Source organism: Oncorhynchus mykiss, chromosome 20 (assembly GCF_013265735.2).
Source record: "Oncorhynchus mykiss isolate Arlee chromosome 20, USDA_OmykA_1.1, whole genome shotgun sequence".
Taxonomy (NCBI): domain Eukaryota; kingdom Metazoa; phylum Chordata; class Actinopteri; order Salmoniformes; family Salmonidae; genus Oncorhynchus; species Oncorhynchus mykiss.
Genome location: NC_048584.1, coordinates 19,684,645 through 19,707,160, shown reverse-complemented (window position 1 = coordinate 19,707,160; position 22,516 = coordinate 19,684,645). Strand labels below are relative to the sequence as shown.

The following is a 22,516-nucleotide window of genomic DNA, read 5'->3' as shown; positions in this document are numbered from 1 at the left end:
ATTGTGAAAAACTGAGTTCAAATGTATTTGGCTAAGGTGTATTTAAACTTCAGACTTCAGCTGCTCCTTTTCTGGTTCAGGCTGTTGAAGAGCTCCAGACTGCTTTTCAGTCACTGCAGGCCTCCATTTATGGTCTCTAACTGGTCATGACTTATACAAGAGCACTCAGCCAGAGAAAGTTAGCATTGTCACATCTGGTGGCTCATTCCATTGAAATAGTGTTATCAGCAATATCCACACAGTCACAACATAAGACCAACCCTTTAATAATGGGGACAGGTCACTATCGCATTTTAAATGAGGGAAGAGGCTATCTCCAATTTCATATTGTGAAATCTCTCCATCTTAAAATAGGCATCATAAAAAGATCAAAACAGGTTGTTGTAATAACCTCAATTTTCATGTGTAACAGAGCATAATACAATGTAACTGTTACAGACATTTTGTTTTGGGCCTTATCTAGTGACTTTTTTCCCCCTTCAGGCCTATTTGATACAAGCGAACAAGATTGTGAAATCTTATTATGATTAGGCTAGTAATCTAGGTAACTGATCACTTTTAATATTTTTGTTCCATTGTCCAGATAAAAGGGAAAGTAAGTATAAACCCAAGCTGACAGTAGACTGGCCTTTTAAACTCCAAAATCCACTTTGGATTGGCCAATCAGAAGAAACTACATTTCCCAGAGAGGCCTACGGCTGATGACGTTCGTGCACACTTGAAATTAATACCTGGAACAGTATTCTGAGTTGACGTCTGATTTGCGACCTTTATATATACACAATCTATGGTTGCGACACCGCTGAGTTGAACAGGCAGTGGCAGTCCAAACTTCATGTAAGTTCAACTATTAAATACATTTTTTTTTGCTAAACAGCATAACACATGTGATCGTAATAATGACAGAATTGCGTTACCTTTCACATTAGTTTTCTTTCCTGTGTTTTATTTGTGGCCTTGTATGGTTTATTATGGCTTGATCAAACATAATAAAACAATCTCGAATAATCTATTGGTTTAGAAGTGTATGTTTGACAATAAAATAATTATGTGTTAAATATGGTCTGGTGGGAAGCATAAACATTGCACAACCTATTTTAAAGGAAAGTGAAACTTAGTTTTGCAAACAACGTAATAGTGTTTGTAATTTCTATGCCTTATAATTAACAACCACCCATCGACAATGTGTGCTGCCAGAGAAGATACAGAAGTGTTCAGCCTACGTGTTTTCTTTTTGTTATATTCTCAATTTCAGAACACAGAATGGAGAGCTTCGAAACTGCAGCCAACATGGAATTGTCAACAAACTTTTCCCAGGTTGTGTTTCAGGAAATCCCCAACTCATATGTGTCAAATGTTGCCTTGACTTGCTGCTACACTCTGACAGCAGCAATCCAACCGAATCCCAGAGATTGGGTGGGGATATTCAAGGTGAGATTATAGACCAATTTGTCATGAATATTGATGAACAATGTTCCCGCTAATTTTTCCTGGCATTGAGCAAATTTCATGTCTGCTGAGTGCAAACTTGAATGTTATGAAAAATATGTGTAATTTCCAGCACGTGCTTACTGTGAACACTGAGGCTGTACCCACTTTAAATTAGTTTCAGACAGTGGGCAAGTAGGCAACTGTGGCTATTTGATCATAATGTAGGCCTACTAGAGTGGCCTATCATTAAAAAAAACTAAGTAGAAAATACATCCCATAGATTAGCCAAATTGTTTTACCTGAGCATAACCCAAAAACAAAGGACTTATTAGCCAGCTCTACTATGTTTATGATTTTGTTGTCATGGAGGACTGACTGGGCTCAATGATTCGAGTCGAAAAATAAATGCTGTGCTCATGGAATGGCACGCTTTGAGCACTACTGAAAAGTGCTATTCACATGTGAAAAAATGAATGTCATATGCTGCATTTGCTATAGGCCTATTGTTTACCTTTTTGTTGGTGACACTTTGACATCTTGATAATATGCAGCTGTTTATAGGGTAAATAACAAAATGGAAAAAAATAACAAAATGGATTGCCCCGCCTCTTTTTTGATAAAAAGCTGAGGGAAGACCTGGGTAAATGTAACCACTCTCCGATTAATAGACAGAGATATTGATGCAAGGACTGGCCATCCATGATATCAAAATGATTGTTTTAACCATGTTAGGAGGCAATACAGTGTTTGTTTACATTTACAAACAGAGTAAAACAAGCTTATATTTTGGGTTCTCATGGAGTGTTACAGTTGAACTAAGCTCATGAGGCATTTACAAGTTATATTCTTCAAGAATCAATGGATATATATAGATATATACAACATGTATAAGTCCAAAAATAGATGTAGCAACTACAGATTGACACTTTAAGTCTATCAAAAGTATGCAAGCTTGAGCATGTGTCCATTAGGCCTATGGATTTATTTATTTTATCAGCATGAATTAGATTGACCAATAAAAGCCCCAATTGTATTCCATAGGCTGGGACCCGCACTATGCAGCTGTTGCAAAAGTGCATTTCCACTGGCTGTCTACTGGTTTTAAAAAAATGATTGATATGCAGCTTAAACTTCTTGAATTCAACCATTATTGGGTTCAAATACACATTTAGATTTGTGAACAGCCATCCACAACAACCACAATCCGTAAGGCGCATATAGGTAAATGAGAGAGCAGCAGTGTGATTCACAGCAATGCGCTATGTAGATAACAATAATAAGTGATATCCGTATCGCCGTAGACGACACCACTGCTGTCATCCTTACCTCCAATCGTTTATTCAAGTTGGAGAATCTTTGGATGCTGACAGCAGTCGCTCCATTGGAAGACATAGCTTGGACTGTAGCCTAAAAGCCTATTCCTGCGCTTTTTTTGCCATCCATCAAACACATTTGGTGTGTCATCATAGTGGTCAGACTCGCTCAGGTGGAACAAACTTAAACTTGCGCCTTTTTTCAATGCTGATTTGAATGACATTGAGAAAACAGAGAAGTGTCAAAGATTGTTTTTCACAAGGATCCTTTTTGAATTTAAAAGTGATCCTCGAAGTAATCTAGTTTTTCAAAAGTATCTGTAATCTGATTACAATATGTTTTCTTGTAACGGATTAGTTACCTTTTTTTGTAATCCCTTTCATGCAAATCCTTTACTTCCCAACCCTGGAAACCACTTTACAAAATAAAATGCATTATTATTCCCATACCATTATTACAGAGAATCAGACAAATTATTCTACCCTCTATCTATTGGCTACTTATCTTATTCATGCCTGTCTCAAAAAACAACACTGCCCCTTTAAGACAAAAAAAGCTCTTTACCAGACTTGCTTTTAGAAATGTACACGTTTTGTGTTATTTTAGGGAGCAAATCACTCCCCCATTGCTGACTACAAATGATCTATAACTGGGCTAATAACTAACTAACTAGCAAAGGATATGTGCAAATGTGCACACGTGGCTACATGAAGCTCTCGCTTTGATCTCAAAACAAGCACATCTACTCACGACTGCTTATGCTGTAAACATAGTCCAGTTCAAAGTCAATGGCACAGATCCATATATGGCAATGGTCTATTTGCATAGAATACTACTGCAGCTCTGTTTGGTTAAGCCATACCGGTCTGTGTAGAGTACGGCTGAGTCGTGAGTGTCAATGCAATAGAATCCTACTCTGATGCATTCTGCCTACAACAAAATGTCTTGCATAGTTAGTTTTGTACACTAAGCCTTGCAAAGTTAAGTTTTGTTTCGGTATGTTGAACTGAAAGTGGCTAATATTGCGTGGATTTGTTCACAATTCCCACAGTAAAGGGAAACGTTGATAGTGTTAACTAAGGGGGGAAACTCTAGAAAGTTGAGTGAAGTTCTCTGCATCTGCTGATATTTCTTCTGCACAGCAGTCCCGGGAAGCTGTGCACCCACTCGCAGTTAAGAGGGAACATTGTTCATGTGTGATCGGTTTAATCTGACATTATGATATGGATTGTATTTCCACAAAGTAAATAACCTGTCTTAAACAATAAATATCCAGTCTGGAATGCCTCTCTATATGTTGTCAGTCATAAATATGTTATCATGTGTATCATTGTGCAGGTGGGCTGGAGCACCACAAAGGATTATCACACATTTGTGTGGGTAGAACCATCATTGGATCTGATAGGACTGGAGCCAGTCAGAAAACAAGTGCTTTTTACTGGTAATGTGTGAATTTCATCCTCAAACCTTTCACTGACATTAACTTCGATATGAATTATTGTGATCAATTTATACTGAACAAAAATATAAAACGCAGCATGCAACTATTTCAAAGATTTTACTGAGTTACAGTTCATAAGGAAATGCATTAGGCCCTAATCTATGGATTTCACATGACTGGCAATACAGATATGCATCTGTTGATCACTGATAGCTTTTAAAATGTAAAAAATAAATAAGGTAGTGGCGTGGATCAGAATACCAGTCAGTATCTGGTGTGACCACCATTTGCCTCATACAGCGCGACACATCTCCTTCGCATAGAGTTGATCAGGCTGTTGATTGTGCCCTGTGGAATGTTGACCCTCTCCTCTGCAATGGCTGTGCGAAGTTGCTGGATATTGGCGGGGCCTGGAACATGCGTCGATCCAGAGCATCCCAAATATGCTCAAATGGGTGACATTTCTGGTGAGTATGCAGGCCAAGGAAGAACTGGGATTATCATGCTGAAATATGAATGGCATGAGAATGGGCCTCAGGATTTTGTCACGGTATCTCTGGGAATTCAAATTGCGATCGATAAAATGCAATTGTGTTTATTGTCCGTAGTTTATGCCTGCCCATACCATAACCCCACCACCACGGAGCACTCTGTTCACAACGTTGACATCAGCAAACCACTTGCCCACACGATACCATACACATGGTCCACGGTTGTGATCTTGGCAAAGGAGAAATGCTCACTAACAGGGATGTAAACAGATTTGTGCACAACATTTTAGAGAATAAAGCTTTTCTTGCGCATGGGTCATTTCTGGGATAATTTATTTCAGCTTATGACCAACACTTTACATGTTGCATTTATATTTTTGTTCAGTGCAAGTTATTATTTTTTAATGAAACATGTAGGCCAATGTTAACTTTAAATTTGTATTTGATATTAAAGTGATCAATATTATGCAGGGGATTACACTGACAATGATATTGTGATTCTGATAGCATACTACTTGCCAAAGGATGACTCAGCGTTCTATCAGTTCTGCTATGTTGATAGCACTGGCCAAGTGAGAGGAGCCAGCACCCCCTTCTGTTTTAAAACCCCAGGGGAACAAAGCACAGACTGCAGCCTTGAAAATGACCTCTTGGTTATCATAACTCAGGTACAATACAATCCACCATATCTAACATTGATTGTGTTTTGAAGACCATGCTTGAAATACTTGTCTTAAAAATGCAGCACTCTCTGTTTGGCTTGCTTAGTGGCTGGGTCAAGGTGAGGATGTTCCTCGCAAATTTATTTTGCTAAAATGATCCTTAGGAGGTTATGTACATGATTTGCATTTCTGAATCTAGGAAAAGGTAGAGCAACGTGAGCGGGAGAAAGAAGAGCTGGTCATGGAGTTGGGGCAACTGAAAGAACAAAATGAGACTGAGAAGTGCTCTGAAAGAGCAACAGCAAGAGATTGATCACCTCAAGGTTTGTTTTCAAGTTATTTGTTCCAACAGCGGGTCATTTCTAGCCCCTAGTCATGTGTGAGAATAAAAATGGGAGGCAACAGAATTGTAACATTATTTCTGCAGCTGTCAAATGAGGAATTATACCAGGCAGATGGGAACACTGAGAATGCAAGAAAGCATGAAGAACTGACACAGAACACTAAACTAATGGATGACTCACACAGAGGGCAGGAGGTAATATTTGGTCAATTTTGTGTCTTTTTAACACACTGATCACCAACCATCTGACAACTAAGAAACAACATATTGAAACATCAATGCTTTTGAACATAACTTGTCTTGGTGGAACAACACTGAGTGAACAAAACATTAGGAACACCTGCTCTTTCCATGACAGATTGACCAGGTGAATTCAGGTGAAAGCTACGATTCCTTATTGTTGTCACCTGTTAAATCCACTTCAGTGGAGATGAAGGGGAGGAGAAAGGTTAAAGGAGGGTTTTTAAGCCTTGAGACCTGGATTGTGTATGTGTGCCATTTAGAGGGTGAATGGGTAAGACAAAATATGTGCCTTTGAACGGGTTATGATAGTAGGTGCCAGGTGTACCGGTTTTAGTGTGTCAAGAACTGCAACGCTGCTGGGTTTTTCACACTCAAGTTTCCCGTGTGTATCAAGAATGGTCCGTGCCTTGATTAATTGAGGCTGTTCTGAGGGCAAAAGGGGGTGCAACTCAATATTAGAAAGGTGTTCCTAATGTTTTGTACACTCAGAGTATACTTAATGGATAGATGGAACTATCCAAACAAATTAAGAGATTATGGACATGATTTAAGCACCTCTGAATCTAGGAACAGGTGGAAAAAAGTGAGAGGGAGAAAGAAGAGCTGACCATGGAGTTGGGGCAACTGAAAGAGCAAAATGAGACTCTGACATGTGCCCTGAAGGAGCAGCAACAAGAGATTGATCACCTCAAGGTTTGTTTGCATGTCTTTTCTTTCCACAAGCAGTTGTACTTCTAGCCCCTAAATCAGGTTGAGAGGGTGATGAATTGTATATCGTTTCTGTAGGAATCCAAAAAGGAACTGGTACAGTTAGTGAGCAAACTGGAGCAACAGCAAGAGAATACTAGGGGGCATGAAGAACTGGCACAGAATGCCAAATCATTGGATGAATCACAGAGAGGACAGGAGGTAACTGTTGCAAACCAATTTCCCATTTGGGATTACTAATACTTATTCTATTAATAGAGTGAATTTGTATCTCAGTGGTAACAAAATATCTGATGACAGCTGCAGGCTATGCATCTAAAAAACCATCAATGCTTTTTCATTGTAACAACCTCTTTCTCCACTTTCTCTGTATTCACGTCTTGTTTCTGTCTCCCTGTCTTGTTTCTAACTGTTTCTTTCCATGAATGGCTGCAGTCTCTGACCCCCATTCATGAAAAATATTTGGGGAATTTAGTGTCAAAACATGTGACAGCTGTATGTATACAATCAATATTTTTCAATGCTACTACTTGTTTTCCTCATTTTCAGTCTGCTGGTCGTGTATCTAACTTGCTATTTCTTTTCATGAATGGCTGCAGTCTCTGACCCCTATTTGTGAGAAATATGAAAGAGCGTTGATCAAGATCAAACAGCTAAAGAAAGAACGAGAGGTGTTAAGAGGAAAGGTTGAGGTCCAAAGTGTGGAGATCGCACAGTGAGTCATTCTTGTCTGGAGCAATCCATTCAATGCATGGCAACATAGTCTCCCCTTCAGAACACCGCTCCAGTGATTTTAAAATCAAATATTCTCTCATGATATCATCTGGTTTTGGAATGTTTTGACAATTGTGTCACTTTGATGTGGTTCCCTATGCTCCTGTGTATACAGGCTGAGCCCAAGGCTCAAAGAATCTGAGCGGGAGTCACACAGACTGAAGGCTCACATTCAGCTTTTACAGGTCTGCACAACCAGCAAAGCAATATAATGTGAACAAATGCCTGTAACCCACAGCGTTTTAAAATGTGAAACTCAAGACAATCCAACCATAGATTTTCATGATATTTCCAGGTGGATCTCCAGAGCAGTAAGAAAGAGAAGAAGTGTTCTGCCCTAAAGGAGCAACAGCAAGAGGTTGACCACCTTAAGGCTTGTTTCCAAGTCATTTGTTCCAACAGCTGTCTTCTTTCTAGCCCCTAATCAGGTTGAGAGGGTGATGAATTGTATATTGTTTCTGTAGGAATCCAAAGAGGAACTGGTACAGTTAGTGAGCAAACTGGAGCAGCAGCAACAGAATACTAGAGAGCATGAAGAACTGGCGCAGAATGCCAAATCAATGGATGAATCACAGAGAGGACAGGAGGTAGCTGTCGCAAACCATTTTCCCATTTTGGACTACTAAACTACCAGTACTACTACAGCTAATCCTTAGTAGTAAAAAAAAAAAGCATCCAATCTGACAGCTATAGGCTATACTGCTGAATACCATCAATGCAACAACCAATTTTTTTCCCACTTTCTCCTTGTCTTGTTTCTCACTGTTTCTTTCCACGAATGGCTCCAGTCTCTGACCCCCATTCATGAAACATATTTGGTGAATATAGTGTCAAAACATGTGACAGCTGTATGTATACCATAAATATAGATTTCTTTCAATGCTACTTCTATTCTTTGTCCCCACACGTTCTCTGTCTCCTTGCCATGTATGTAACTTCCCATTTCTTTTCACAAATTACTGCAGTCTCTGACAACTATTTGTGAGAAATATGAACAAGCGTTGAACAAGATCAAACAGCTGAAGAAGGAGCGAGAGGAGTTGAAAGGAAAGATTGAGGTCCAAAGTGTGGAAATTGCACCGTGAGTCATTCTTGTCTCAAGTCATTCATGGGGACATAGCTATCTAGTCCAATACCTTTCCAGTCATATCACTTTTAGGATCTTTAAAAAAAAAAAAAATTACACTATGTGGCCTTGTGTCTGTGTAAATAGGCTGAGCCCAAGGCTCAAAGAATCTGAGCAGGAGTCCCACAAACTGAAGGATCATATTCAGCTTCTACAGGTCAGCAAACTCCGCAAAGTAATCAAATGTGAAGGAATACCTGTAATGCAAACTCTTTAAAAGACTTTTGGCCAATTCATTCAATGTCAGAGTGCTTTCTTTTGATTGGAGAAAAACAATAATATAACCTCATGACCCTTTCCAGGTGGATCTCCAGAGCAGTGAGAAGGAGAGGCTTTCTGCAGCGCTGAACAGAGTGTGTGGTGTCACACATGATCTACAGGACCTGAAGACTGGGAACAAGGCATTACGTAGAAGCCTGTCGGAGCAGGAGCAGCAGCCACTGCAGTTGGTGGACAGTGATTGGAAGGTGTGAGCAAGTTGCGAAAAGAACCATGTCCTTCCCCCTACACACCATTATGCAATGTAATACTGTAGTCTTGTGTGTCTACAGGAGCAATACCAAGCCCTTCTTGGTCAGCTGGAGGAGGCTCAGACACTGTTGCACAAGGAGTTGCAGGCTTCCAACAATACCCGCAAACGTGCAGAGCAAGCAGAAAGGGAACTGGAGGAGCTCAAGGAGTGCATGGAGAGCACGGCCATGACGTCTGATCAGACAAAGCAGAAGAGCAGCAAACTAGAGGTGCTTTGAGAATCTTACACTACTGAATTTTCCAATCCAGCGCCGATTTTTGCTAACCAATATGTTGTTTGTTCTATGAAGTTAGTTGACCCGTGAGAAGAAATGAACAGAGAACACACTAACCTTGTTCTCTTGGCTGATCACAAGTTGCCCGCTTTCTCCTCTCAGATGCAACTTTCAAAGTTAAACAAAATCATTGAGGAGAAAGAAAACATGGCAGAGATCGCTAAAGTAGAGAAAGAGGAGTTGTCCAGAGAGAATCAGGTGATTTTTATGAATTGTCCTACTATTTACTAGTCATTTAATTATTTACTTTACAATAAAATTAGGGGCATTTGCTTACCTTGAGATTTTTCCAATGTATTCCGTCTGGCAGGATCTCAAAAGAGATATTGAAAGACTTCGCAAGGAATTTGATGACGTCCAGGCTGCTCCAGTGCCCATGCAGCATCTCAACCCTTATGGCTCTTCAACTGACCCTACCCAGCAAGAGGAACTGGCTGACTCTCTCCACTCTTGGAACCCATATGAAACCCCAGGTAATCCCAATTGTCCAGCTATTGGGAAGCCTCACCAAAATATTCCTAAACGAACACCACTTGTGCCTCACAGACACACCTTGAAAAAATAACACGTTCAATTATGACTGAAATACGATTCTGTTTGCAGGCACGGCTACAAACCTGGAGGAAGAGGTATGTCAAGTCATTCCTATGGTACACATGGTATTAATACAGATTACAACAACAATCACAAGTGATTTGGGATCGAAGGGTTGATTTCATACTGCTCTATCCACAATAATTTCTGTCCGACGGTATAGTTAAGGCAATCCAGTCTAGATACAATATTATTACCACTTAAGACCTGTGCCTGTCCCATAGTTGTCCTTGGAGTGTCGTCACTGCCATGAGTCCTTCCCTGGCATCACCCAGGACGAGCTGGAGCTGCACGAGCACAGCCACAGAGTGTGCCCCTTCTGCACGCTCATCTGTGACGGAATGGAACAGGCTTTATATGAAGACCACGTCTACAGCCATGAGGTGTAGAGATGCTACTTCCTCACAATCCAGAGAGTTGTTTGTGAGTTGACTACTCATAAAAAAAGCTGATACTCTACTAATTATTTAGTAAGGGGGGGGGAATAAATATGGGCTAACAACCAATTCAGGATATTATATAAATAACATTTATAGTCCCCTGTTCATTACTGTAAATGTCCTCTTACCTGGTCAAATAAGTTAAGAATTAAATGTCTGGTAAATCCGTAGCTAATTTATTTTGCCTGAAATGTATCATACCATATAATATTTGTTTGAAGGTACTTCATTTTGGTCTTGGAGTAGAATTTGCCTCCATTGCTGGGTGATAGGAATGTATTGCTTTGCTATTTAATGGTTTCCCATATTTACTCTGTTATAATCTCTGCTGAACTGTTTACTTTGCGTAATTAAACTATACTGACTTTCTGCCCTTAAACCTCCTGCATGCATAACGTGTTGCATAATAGAGTCAAACGATTAATGGTCAAATGATGCCATCTGAAAATGAAATGGTTCAAATGATGCCATCTGAAAATGAAATGGTTCAAATGGGATTCATGTGGGAAGCAACAAATAAAGTTGTCTTCACAGTTGTGTCGTCATGGAAGTACACATTGTTTTGTATCATGAACTGCAATATGCAAAGAATTACTCTGTTTTAATAAAAAGTAATTGAAACTGTATAACAAATCCATGATTGACAACTGCCACAGAAAACATAACATTTAACCTAGTTTTCATCGCCACAATCACTGATGGGAAGCAAGATGATGTGTACCTACCCTTGGAAGTTATATACACCCCATTACAATTCAGGACATTTGCAACATGCACAAATTGTTCAAAGTTCAAAGACTTCCCAAAAAACAATTTTTCTTAAGGCGTCATCTGATTGGCCTCTTCGGGTGTGACATCAAGGGAAGTCAACTCCGAGAAGAGGGCTGGCAGCCAATACTGTGGCTCTCCAGAAGCTTGGGAATCCAACCATGCCAAGCCCTCTTTCAACAGGTGTTCCTAAGACAACAAGGAGTGTGTTAGGATGGTGGGTATAGAGCCAGATACTTGCCAAAAGATTGAACGTACATATCATTAGGATCATAAGAAAATCCATACATAAAATGTTAAGATAGTAAGAAAAGCCATGTCTGAAACATGAAATGTAAACGTTACAATTGATCTGTAAATGTACAAAACCTGTGTTACGACTATGAATGAACATTTACACTTTTCAATTCTTACTTTACTCGGTTACAGAACTTTTTTTTATGCATACAATCTTTTGTCAGTAATGTGGCATCTGCAAAGGACATGAACTGAATGTAGCTCGTCAATCAAGCAACTCTAGCCCAGATGTTAGTTGCTTTGCAGCTTCAGGGTTCATTTCCAAAATAAAAGTCTAGAACTTGTTTTAGAACTGCATTCAATAATGACGTTATACGAGTAGATTACGTAGTATAGGCTTGGGCCTTCAGCAAATTACTTGTGCGAGAATGATAAATACAAAGAAAAACCGTGTCTAGAATAACCGCCTGAGCTGCAAAATAGAATGTAAATATGATTTAGGCTAGGCCTATTCCGTTCTCTAAATATGCCATGCTGTCGTTATATAATTGCCATATAATTGCATAATACATATTTATAGCTGCGTGGCGGTATTGTGGTGATCATGTAACCTAATGAATCACACGTTTTCATAGATTTTAAGAGCACGGACTGTAGGCCTTATATTAGACATTTTGATTGTTGTATTAGTGAATTCCACTCGGTATGTAGGCTTGTTATAGCCATTTGCGTTGCACAACCCCATCACACAGAGGCTATATCCATATCAATAAATGAGACAAAACAAAATGTTGATTAAGGCTTGGCTATAACCTGTCCTGAGTGTTAGTAGTTGTCATTCTCCAATAACACAGACTCCAAAGTAAATCAAGGGGAGAAAAATTGATGTTATGCTGGGAGGTACAGTTGAAGTCGGAAGTTTACATACACCTTAGCCAAATACATTTAAACGTAGTTTTTCACAATTCCTGACATTTAATTCTAGTAAAAATTCCATGTCTTAGGTCAGTTAGGATCACCACTTTATTTTAAGAATGTGAAATGTCAGAATCATAGTAGAGAGAATGATTTCAGCTTATATTTCTTTCATCACATTCCCAGCGGGTCAAAAGTTTACATACACTCAATTAGTATTTGGTAGCATTGCCTTTAAATTGTTTAACTTGGGTCAAATGTTTCAGGTAGCCTTCCACATGCTTCCCACAATAAATTGGGTGAATTTTGGCCCATTCCTCCTGACAGAGCTGGTGTAACAGTCAGGTTTGTAGGCCTCCTTACTCGCACACGCATTTTCAGTTCTGTCCACAAATTTTCTATAGGATTGAGGTCAGGGTTTTGTGATGGCCACTCCAATACCTTGACTTTGTTGTCCTTAAGCCATTTTGCCACAACTTTGGAAGTATGCTTGGGGTCATTGTCCATTTGGAAGACCCATTTGCGACCAAGCTTTAACTTCCTGACTGATGTCTTGAGATGTTGCTTCAATATATCCACATAATTTCCCTTCCTCATGATGCCATCTGTTTTGTGAAGTGCACCAGTCCCTCCTGCAGCAAAGCACCCCCACAACATGATGCTGCCACCCCCGTGCTTCACGGTTGGGATGGTGTTCTTCAGCTTGCAAGCATCCCCCTTTTTCCTCCAAACATAACGATGGTCATTATGGCCAAACAGTTCTATTTTTGTTTCATCAGACCAGAGGACATTTCTCCAAAAAGTACGATCTTTGTCCGCATGTGCAGTTGCAAACAGTAGTCTAGCTTTTTTATGGCGGATTTGGAGCAGTGGCTTCTTCCTTGCCTAGCGGCCTTTCAGGTTATGTCGATATGGGACTCGATATAGGATACTTTTGTATCTATATCTTCACAATGTCCTTTGCTGTTGTTCTGGGATTGATTTGCACTTCTCGCACCAAAGTACGTTCATCTCTAGGAGACAGAACGCGTCTCCTTCCTGAGAGGTATGACGGCTGCGTGGTCCCATGGTGTTTATACTTGCACACTATTGTTTGTACAGATGAACATGGTACCTTTAGGCGTTTGAAAATTGCTCCCAAGGATGAACCAGACTTGTGGAGATCTACAATTGTTTTTCTGAGGTCTTGGCTGATTTCTTTTGATTTTCCCATGATGTCAAGCAAAGAGGCACTGAGTTTGAAGGTAGGCCTTGAAATACATCCACAGGTACACCTAAAATTTACTCAAATGATGTCAAGGTCAGATTATTTATCTTCAAAATATTCTTATATGAGCGAAATAGACAAGAGGTCCCAAATGGTCAAGACTGTCTATAGACTATTCTTATTGCCAAATCTGTTTTCCATATCAGCCACTGCACATGCTTCTTCAACTATTTTGTTCAACATTTATTTAGAGGCCTATGAGCTAGGTTCTCTTTTTAAGGTGAGCCCTATCCAGTTATAAAACACAAATGGGAGTTCCAAAATATGTCCGCAAGATACCAGTACCCAAAATGATAGCCTAAATTGCAATGCCTACAAGTTGAAGGCCTATTTTTTATTTGAATAGGCCTAAATTAAACATTGAATATTTAAAGTAATAGGCTAAAAGAACTTTGGAGAATGTAGAATACACATTGATTTTAATAAACAAATGGGTAAGAATAGAACACTATTCTCTTTGATTTAATTTCTATTGCAACTCAGACAAATGACTGACTTGATGACATACTGACGGAACAAACTGAATGGAGGATGAATTAAATCTTCAAATATGTTGAAATTACAAGTTGTATGCATCATGCATGCTCTGCACTTAATTTGGCTAGTAGGCAAATAGGTCTACATTAGAGTATAATGACTATGACTGCATGCCTGCAGAATGGCATCTTCTGAGGCTGAAGGGTGCAATTCCGAAAGCGCATGGTGCTGCATAGAGATCACAAGCTCTTCAACTCGGCAGCAGTGTCGTGATGGAGGGAACAGCCTATACGGAGACTACCTAAGACCACTGCAACAGAGTTATTGTAAAGTGTGGTTATACGCTTATGCCAGACAGACTACTTTTAACATCTCCCTTGTTCATTTCAAAGTCGATATGTTAATGACCCGATTCATATAAATCATGTCAAAATCATTTTTACATTCATATTAGATTTTGAGTGATGAAATAAATATCTAAATATTCAAAAAAAAATATTTTGAGTGGCAAAGACTCCAGTGGTCATACATACAGTGGGGCAAAAAAAGTATTTAGTCAGACACCAATTGTGCAAGTTCTCCCACTTAAAAAGATGAGAGGCCTGTAATTTTCATCATAGGTACACTTCAACTATGACAGACAAAATGAGAAGAAAAAATCCAGAAAATAACATTGTAGGATTTTTTATGAATTTATTTGCAAATTATGGTGGAAAATAAGTATTTGGTCACCTACAAACAAGCAAGATTTCTGGCTCTCACAGACCTGTAACTTCTTCTTTAAGAGGCTCCTCTGTCCTCCACTCGTTGCCTGTATTAATGGCACCTGTTTGAACTTGTTATCAGTATAAAAGACACCTGTCCACAACCTCAAACAGTCACACTCCAAACTCCACTATGGCCAAGACCAAAGAGCTGTCAAAGGACACCAGAAACAAAATTGTAGACCTGCACCAGGCTGGGAAGACTGAATCTGCAATAGGTAAGCAGCTTGGTTTGAAGAAATCAACTGTGGGAGCAATTATTAGGAAATGGAAGACATACAAGACCACTGATAATCTCCCTCGATCTGGGGCTCTACGCAAGACCTCACCCTGTGGGGTCAAAATGATCACAAGAACGGTGAGCAAAAATCCCAGAACCACACAGGGGGACCTAGTGAATGACCTGCAGAGAGCTGGGACCAAAGTAACAAAGCCTACCATCAGTAACACACTACGCCGCCAGGGACTCAAATCCTGCAGTGCCAGACGTGTCCCCCTGTTTAAGCCAGTACATGTCCAGGCCCGTCTGAAGTTTGCTAGAGAGCATTTGGATGATCCAGAAGAAGATTGGGAGAATGTCATATGGTCAGATGAAACCAAAATATAACTTTTTGGTAAAAACTCAACTCGTCGTGTTTGGAGGACAAAGAATGCTGAGTTGCATCCAAAGACACCATACCTACTGTGAAGCATGGGGGTGGAAACATCATGCTTTGGGGCTGTTTTTCTGCAAAGGGACCAGGACGACTGATCCGTGTAAAGGAAAGATTGAATGGGGCCATGTATCGTGAGATTTTGAGTGAAAACCTCCTTCCATCAGCAAGGGCATTGAAGATGAAACGTGGCTGGGTCTTTCAGCATGACAATGATCACAAACACACTGAAGCATTTCAAGGTCCTGTAGTGGCCTAGCCAGTCTCCAGATCTCAACCCCATAGAAAATCTTTGGAGGGAGTTGAAAGTCTGTTGCCCAGCAACAGCCCCAAAACATCACTGCTCTAGAGGAGATCTGCGTGGAGGAATGGGCCAAAATACCAGAAACAGTTTGTGAAAACCTTGTGAAGACTTACAGAAAACATTTGACCTCTGTCATTGCCAACAAAGGGTATATATAACAAAGTATTGAGAAACTTTTGTTATTGACCAAATACGTATTTTCCACCATAATTTGCAAATTAATGAATTAAAAATCCTACAATGTGATTTTCTGGATTTTTTTCTCAGTTTGTCTGTCATAGTTGAAGTGTATGTATGATGAAAATTACAGGCCTCTCTCATCTTTTAAAGTGGGAGAACTTGCACAATTGGTGTCTGACTAAATACTTTTTTGCCCCACTATAATTCATAGATTCACCAAACATCTATTATTATTATTCTGTTTCATTATTACTGGTAGATACAGTGGCTTGTGAAAGTATTGACCCCCCCTTGGCATTTTTCCTATTTTGTTGCCTTACAACCTGGAATTAAAATTTATTTTTTGGGGGTTTGTATCGTTTGATTTACACAACATGCCTACAACTTTGAAGACGCAAAACATTTGAGCGTGCATAACTATTCACCCCCCAAAAGTCAATACCTTTGAGCCACCTTTTGCAGCAATTAAGGCTGCAAGTCTCTTGGTCTATGTCTCTATAAGCTTGGCACATCTAGCCACTGAGAATTTTGCCCATTCTTCAAGGCAAAACTGTTCCTTCAAATCAGATGGGTTCCGCTGGTGTACAGCAATCTTTAAGTCATCCCACAGATTCTCAATTGGATTGAGGTCTGGGCTTTGACTAGGCCATTCCAAGACATTAAAATGTTTCCCCTTAAACCACTCGAGTGTTGCTTTATCAGTATGCTTATATGCTTAGGGTTATTGTCCTGCTGGAAGGTGAACCTCCGTCCCAGTCTCAAATCTCTGGAAGACTGAAACAGTTTTCCCTCAATGATTTCCCTGTATTTAGCGCCATCCATCATTCCCTCAATTCTGACCAATTCCCCAGTCCCTGCCGATGAAAAACATACATGATACTATCAACACCATCCTTCACTGTGGGGGTGATGTTCTCGGGGTGATGAGTTGGGTTTATGCCACACATAGTTTTTTCCTTGATGGCCAAAAAGCTACATTTTAGTCTCATCTAAACAGAGTACCTTCTTCCATATGTTTGGGAGTCTCCCACATGCCTTTTGGCGAACACCAAACATATTTGCTTATTTTTTTATTTAAATATTGGCTTTTCTTCTGGCCACTCTTCCGAAAAGCCCAGCTCTGTGGAGTGTACAGCTTAAAGTGGTCCTATGGACAGATACTCCAATCTCCGCTGTGGAGCTTTGCAGCTCCTTCAGGGTTATCTTTGGTCTCTTTGTTGCCTCTCTGATTATTGCCCTCCTTGCCTGGTCCGTGAGTTTTGGTGGGCGGCCCTCTCTTGGCAGGTTTGTTGTGGTGCCATTTTCTTTTAATTTTTTTATCATGGATTTAATGTTGCTCCCTGGGATGTTCAAAGTTTGGGATATTCTTTTTATAACCCAACCCTGATCTGTACTTCTCCACAACTTTGCCCCTGACCTGTTTGGAGAGCTCCTTGGTCTTCATGGTGCTGCCTGCTTGGTGGTGCCCCTTGCTTAGTGGTGTTGCAGACTCTGGGGCCTTTCAGAACAGGTGTATATATACTGAGATCATGTGACAGATCATGTGACACTTAAATAAAGTCCACCTGTGTGCAATCTAACTAATTATGTGACTTCTGGAGGTAATTGGTTGCACCAGATCTTATTTAGGGCTTCATAGCAAAGGGGGTGAATACATATTCACGCACAACTTTTCTTATTTTTAAATTTTTTTAAACGTAATTTTTTTCATTTCACTTCACCAATTTGGACTCTGTTGTTCATAAAATGAAATCGAAATAAAAATCTATTTAAATTACAGCTTGTAATGCAACAAAATAGGAAAACCGCCAAGCGGGATGAATACTTTTGCAAGGCACGGTACTACTGGTTATGTTTCATTATTCCTGGTAGACACTACTGGTCATTAGAGGTCGACCGATTATGATTTTTCAACGCCGATACCGATTATTGGAGGACCAAAAAAGCAGATGCCGATTAATCGGCCAATTTTAAAAAAATGGTATTTGTAATAATGACAATTACAACAATACTGAATGAACACTTATTTGAACTTAATATAATACAGCAACAAAATCAATTTAGCCTCAAGTAGATAATGAAACATGTTTAATTTCGTTTAAATAATGCAAAAACAAAGTGTTAGAGAAGAACGTAAAAGTGCAATATGTGCTATGTAAGAAAGCTAACATTTCAGTTCCTTGCTCAGAACATGAGAACATATGAAAGCTGGTGGTTCCTTTTAACATGAGTCTTCAATATTCCCAGGTAAGAATTTTTAGGTTGTAGTTATTATAGGACTATTTCCCTCTATACCATTTGTATTTCATTAACCTTTGTCTATTGGATGTTCTTATAGGCACTTTAGTATTGCCAGTGTAATAGTATAGCCTCCGTCCCTCTCCTCGCTCCTCCCTGGGCTCGAACCAGCAACACAACGACAACAGCCACCACATCGAAGCAGCATTACCCATGCAGAGCAAGGGAAACAACCACCCCAAGGCTCAGAGCAAGTGAAGTTTGAAACGCTATTAGCGCACGCTAACTAGCCAGCCATTTCACTTCGGTCACACCAGCCTCATCTCAGGAGTTGATAGGTTTGAAGTCATAAACAGTGCAATGCTTGACGCACAACGAAGAGCTGCTGGCAAAACGCACGAAAGTGCTGTTTGAATTAATGTTTACGCGCCTGCTTCTGCCTACCACCGCTCAGTCAGATACTTAGATACTTGTATGCTCAGTCAGATTATATGCAAGACAGGACACGCTAGATAATATCTAGTAATATCATCAACCATGTGTAGTTAACTAGTGATTATGATTGATTGTTTTTTAAGGTAAGTTTAATGCTAGCTAGCAACTTACCTTGGCTTACTGCATTTGCGTAACAGACAGTCTCCTTGTGGAGTGCAACGAGAGAGAGGCAGGTCGTTATTGCGTTAGACTAGTTAACTGTAAGGTTGCAAGATTGGATCCCCCGAGCTGACAAGGTGAAAATCTGTCTTTCTGTCCCTGAACGAGGCAGTTAACCCACCGTTCCTAGGCCATCATTGAAAATAAGAATGTGTTCTTAACTGACTTTCCTAGTTAAATAAAGATTAAATAAAGGTGTAAAAAAAATAATAATAATAAAATCGGCAAACCGGCGTTATGAAAACTTGAAATCGGCCCTAATTAATCGGCCATTCCGATTAATCGGTCGACCTCTACTGGTTATGTTTCATTATTCCTGTTAGACACTACTGGTTATGATTCATTATTACTGGTAGATACTACTGGTTATGATTGCAGACAGACCCCAGCAACACAAGATTTATTCAAGCCTAAAATGTTAGTCCGTAATCGTAACATGGTGTTTTTTATGAAATTTCACATTTACGCATGGCTTTTCTTCCAATCCTAACGATGCGTACGTTCAACTTTTTGGCAGGTATCTGGCTCCATAGGTGGGGAACTAAAACTAAATCAAGAACCATGGTTCTATGGTCCTTTGTCAGTCCTAATTAGTGTGTAGCTAACAATTTCCTTCTGTAAAATATCCTCCTCCCAGGGTTGTGTTCGAGACCAGAGCAAATCGAGACCAAGTCAAGACCAAGACAGGGAGGGTAGCGAGGCCAAGTCAAGACCAGAAAAATGTGAGTCCAATTCAAGACCATGGTTGTTATTGTGTCATATCGCCACAATAATAAGAGTTGACCAAGGCAGTTAAGGGCAGAACAGCAGATTCTGAACCAGCGACCTTTCGGTTACTGGCCCAATGCTCTTAACAACTAGGCTACCTGCCACTAACCCTGACAGATCTAGAATAGATAATAGGATGAAATATGTTACAACTTCCCCAAGTCTCCCCTTACTGATAGTGAGCGTCCAAATTTCACACAATGTCCTCCACTCTTCCCTACCAACGAATCAAGGAAATTCTGACAAAGTTTAATGATATTTTTCAACGAAAGTAAAGGACAGTAATGTTACGAATAAATAAGATATTTATGTGTCATGAAAGGAGTGTGGATATTAATGTGTCATGAAAGGAGTGTGAATATTTGGCCTGGCGAAGCGGTTTTATGGGCTGACTGAATGGGAGCTGATAATTAGGAATTTTTCACTCCGCTGGTCTCTGCAAGAAATGACGAGTCCTCATTGTACGAGAGAGAGTCAAGACTGAGTAAAAATATATCCGACACAGAGACAAGACCAAGACACTAAATATGTGGTCTCAAGACCTGACTCGAGTACTACAACATCGCCTCCTCCTAAACTTACCAGCACATGACAGACACGCTCTCGCTCCCACTTGAGAGACTCTCTGATCTCACTCACTGAAATGTAGCCCTTCTTCTGAAAATTGGCAGAAAAACAAATATTCATGACATCTGGCACCATATTTGCAGTCCTCTAAATGACTCATGCAAAAGCAAGTATCCGTGTAGCATGTTCTGGACCCAAGCATGATGTTGGTAATCGCTCACAAAAAAAATCAAACAGTGCCCTCTAATCTCACAATCAGTATTCTGAGACATTTTTGTCAAGTCATAACTGATTAGGTAGCCACACAATACAGATTCAAGAGGTGAAATGAAGGATTACCTCAGCCAGCTGAAGTACCACAGTGTGGTCCATGTTGAGCTCTGCTGGCACTGACTGCACAAGGTAAGAGCTTCCAACAGGAATCACCCCAAACCCATTCTCCATTGCTTTCAGCTTCTTTATGGCCCGCCACCAAGTCATCTCTGGAGTGGAGAACAGAGATACAATTTTGACTTCATAATGAAATTGCACAAAAGTGTATGAATAATTGTGTGCATTATTGTATTAAATATGACTGTTGACTTCCTGCATTTCTTAGGAGACACAATTGAATGCATAATTTCAAATATTTGTCTGATGGTACTCACTGGCTCACATTCTGAGCAGATTTCCCCCTTCCCTGATGATGCACCCGCTCTGTACTGGAGCTCATCCAGGGTAATAAGTCCTAAAACAGAGATAAAACATAAATGAAAGGCACATTACAAATGCATTGTTTTGCTATGACCCTTGAGTATGTTCCAAAGAAGCCTCATCTCCATTTATGTGTTTCAGGGCCAGACATACTTCAATGATCTGCACACCCAGCTCGTAATAGAAGTCACCCACACCAAGCATCTCCAAAAGCCTTTGGCTTTGCCAGCAAAAGCCTTTGCCAGCTGTCAATGACACAGAAAACCCTCAACTGATTGAGTTTCAATTAATTGAATAAATACAAAGCATGAACCTCATGGAGCATGCATAAAAAAATGACTCAGGAACATTCAATACCCTTAGTGAATGGGCTACTAGAGCAAAATTGGAACTGGACCCGGAACTGGGAACTCTTATGGATCTCTTGTTTGTGCTTGCTGGCAAATTGGCTAAGATGTTTGTATTTCTTGCTGGTAATGAAAATGACTTCAATGCCATGACTTGATTATTTACATTTTGTAGATGGGCACATTCATCTATAGACAACATGACGGCAAACAAATTACCTCTGCAAGCTACTTTTTGGCGATAGCTCCCCACCTACTCCTCTCCTATGCATCTTGTTGGTGTCAAAAAAAGGACTAACGTTAGCAAGCAAAAATATGACACTACTACTGTTATGCTAGCTAATAGGTTTCCAGTTGAACGGTAAAAGTAACATGCTAGTTCACAAAATGCTTTTTTGGCTATTGCAGCCATGTGATGAGTGTCGGCATTCCGTACCTATTCAATAATACTTTCCATGCACACATCTCTGAAATCGACTAATATCACACTCTTTGTGACATTTGAGAGCTAACTGACTACGCTTGCTTCTTTACCCGGAAGTAACTTCTCCTTCTTTGGGATTGCGTTTGCAAATCGCATCCAACGTTCAAGGTGCATACACCGCCACCTACTGTACTGGAGGGTGAGGGAAGCCACGGTCTAACTATAATAAATTATCTTAATTAGTCCTGTTCCTCTAAGAAGGAGAAATAGAGCCCGAGACACCACTTCCCTACCCCGAAATACACCACCCAAACCCCAACCCTTTCACACAATCTCCCCCCATCTATGTCATACAATTCACAAAATATCAACACATGCTCCACCGTTTCCTCCACTAAACACTCATCACACAGACCTGTTTCATGTCTCCCTATCATAATCAATGTGGCATTCAAATCTGCCCAAACTGCAGTCTACTCCACACAACTTCCTCTCTCCCACATCCCATACCTCTTCCTTTACTGACCGATGCATGATATAAAATTGCCTCCCCTTACTACTAGCATCCCACTCCCTTTGCCTAAGATTGAGCCCTTTAGCCCCGAACAAGGACTTGACATCCCTGCGACCCAGCGGGGCCTGAATAATTACCCTCTCTTGCCTCACAGCACTCTTAGCAATCACATCAGCCTTCTCATTACCCTCCACACCCACATGGACGGAAACACAACAAAAGCTTGTCACCACTCCCATCCTCTCCAATCCCATTAACAGCACTATCATCTCCACAAAACAAGTCTCCTTTCTCCGTCTTCACACTACTCAACACTGCAGCCGAATCAGAGCAGATCATCACTCAGTGGTTTTACCTCCTCCACCCATCTCAA

The 22,516-nt window shown here is 40.2% G+C and overlaps 2 pseudogenes; one reads left to right on the top strand and one right to left on the bottom strand.

Annotated features, from left to right (window-relative positions):
• Positions 1-693: 693 nt before the first annotated feature.
• LOC110499132 lies at positions 694-10,926 on the top strand (annotated as a pseudogene).
• Positions 10,927-10,955: 29 nt separating this feature from the next.
• On the bottom strand, positions 10,956-21,753 carry LOC110499133 (annotated as a pseudogene).
• Positions 21,754-22,516: the final 763 nt, after the last annotated feature.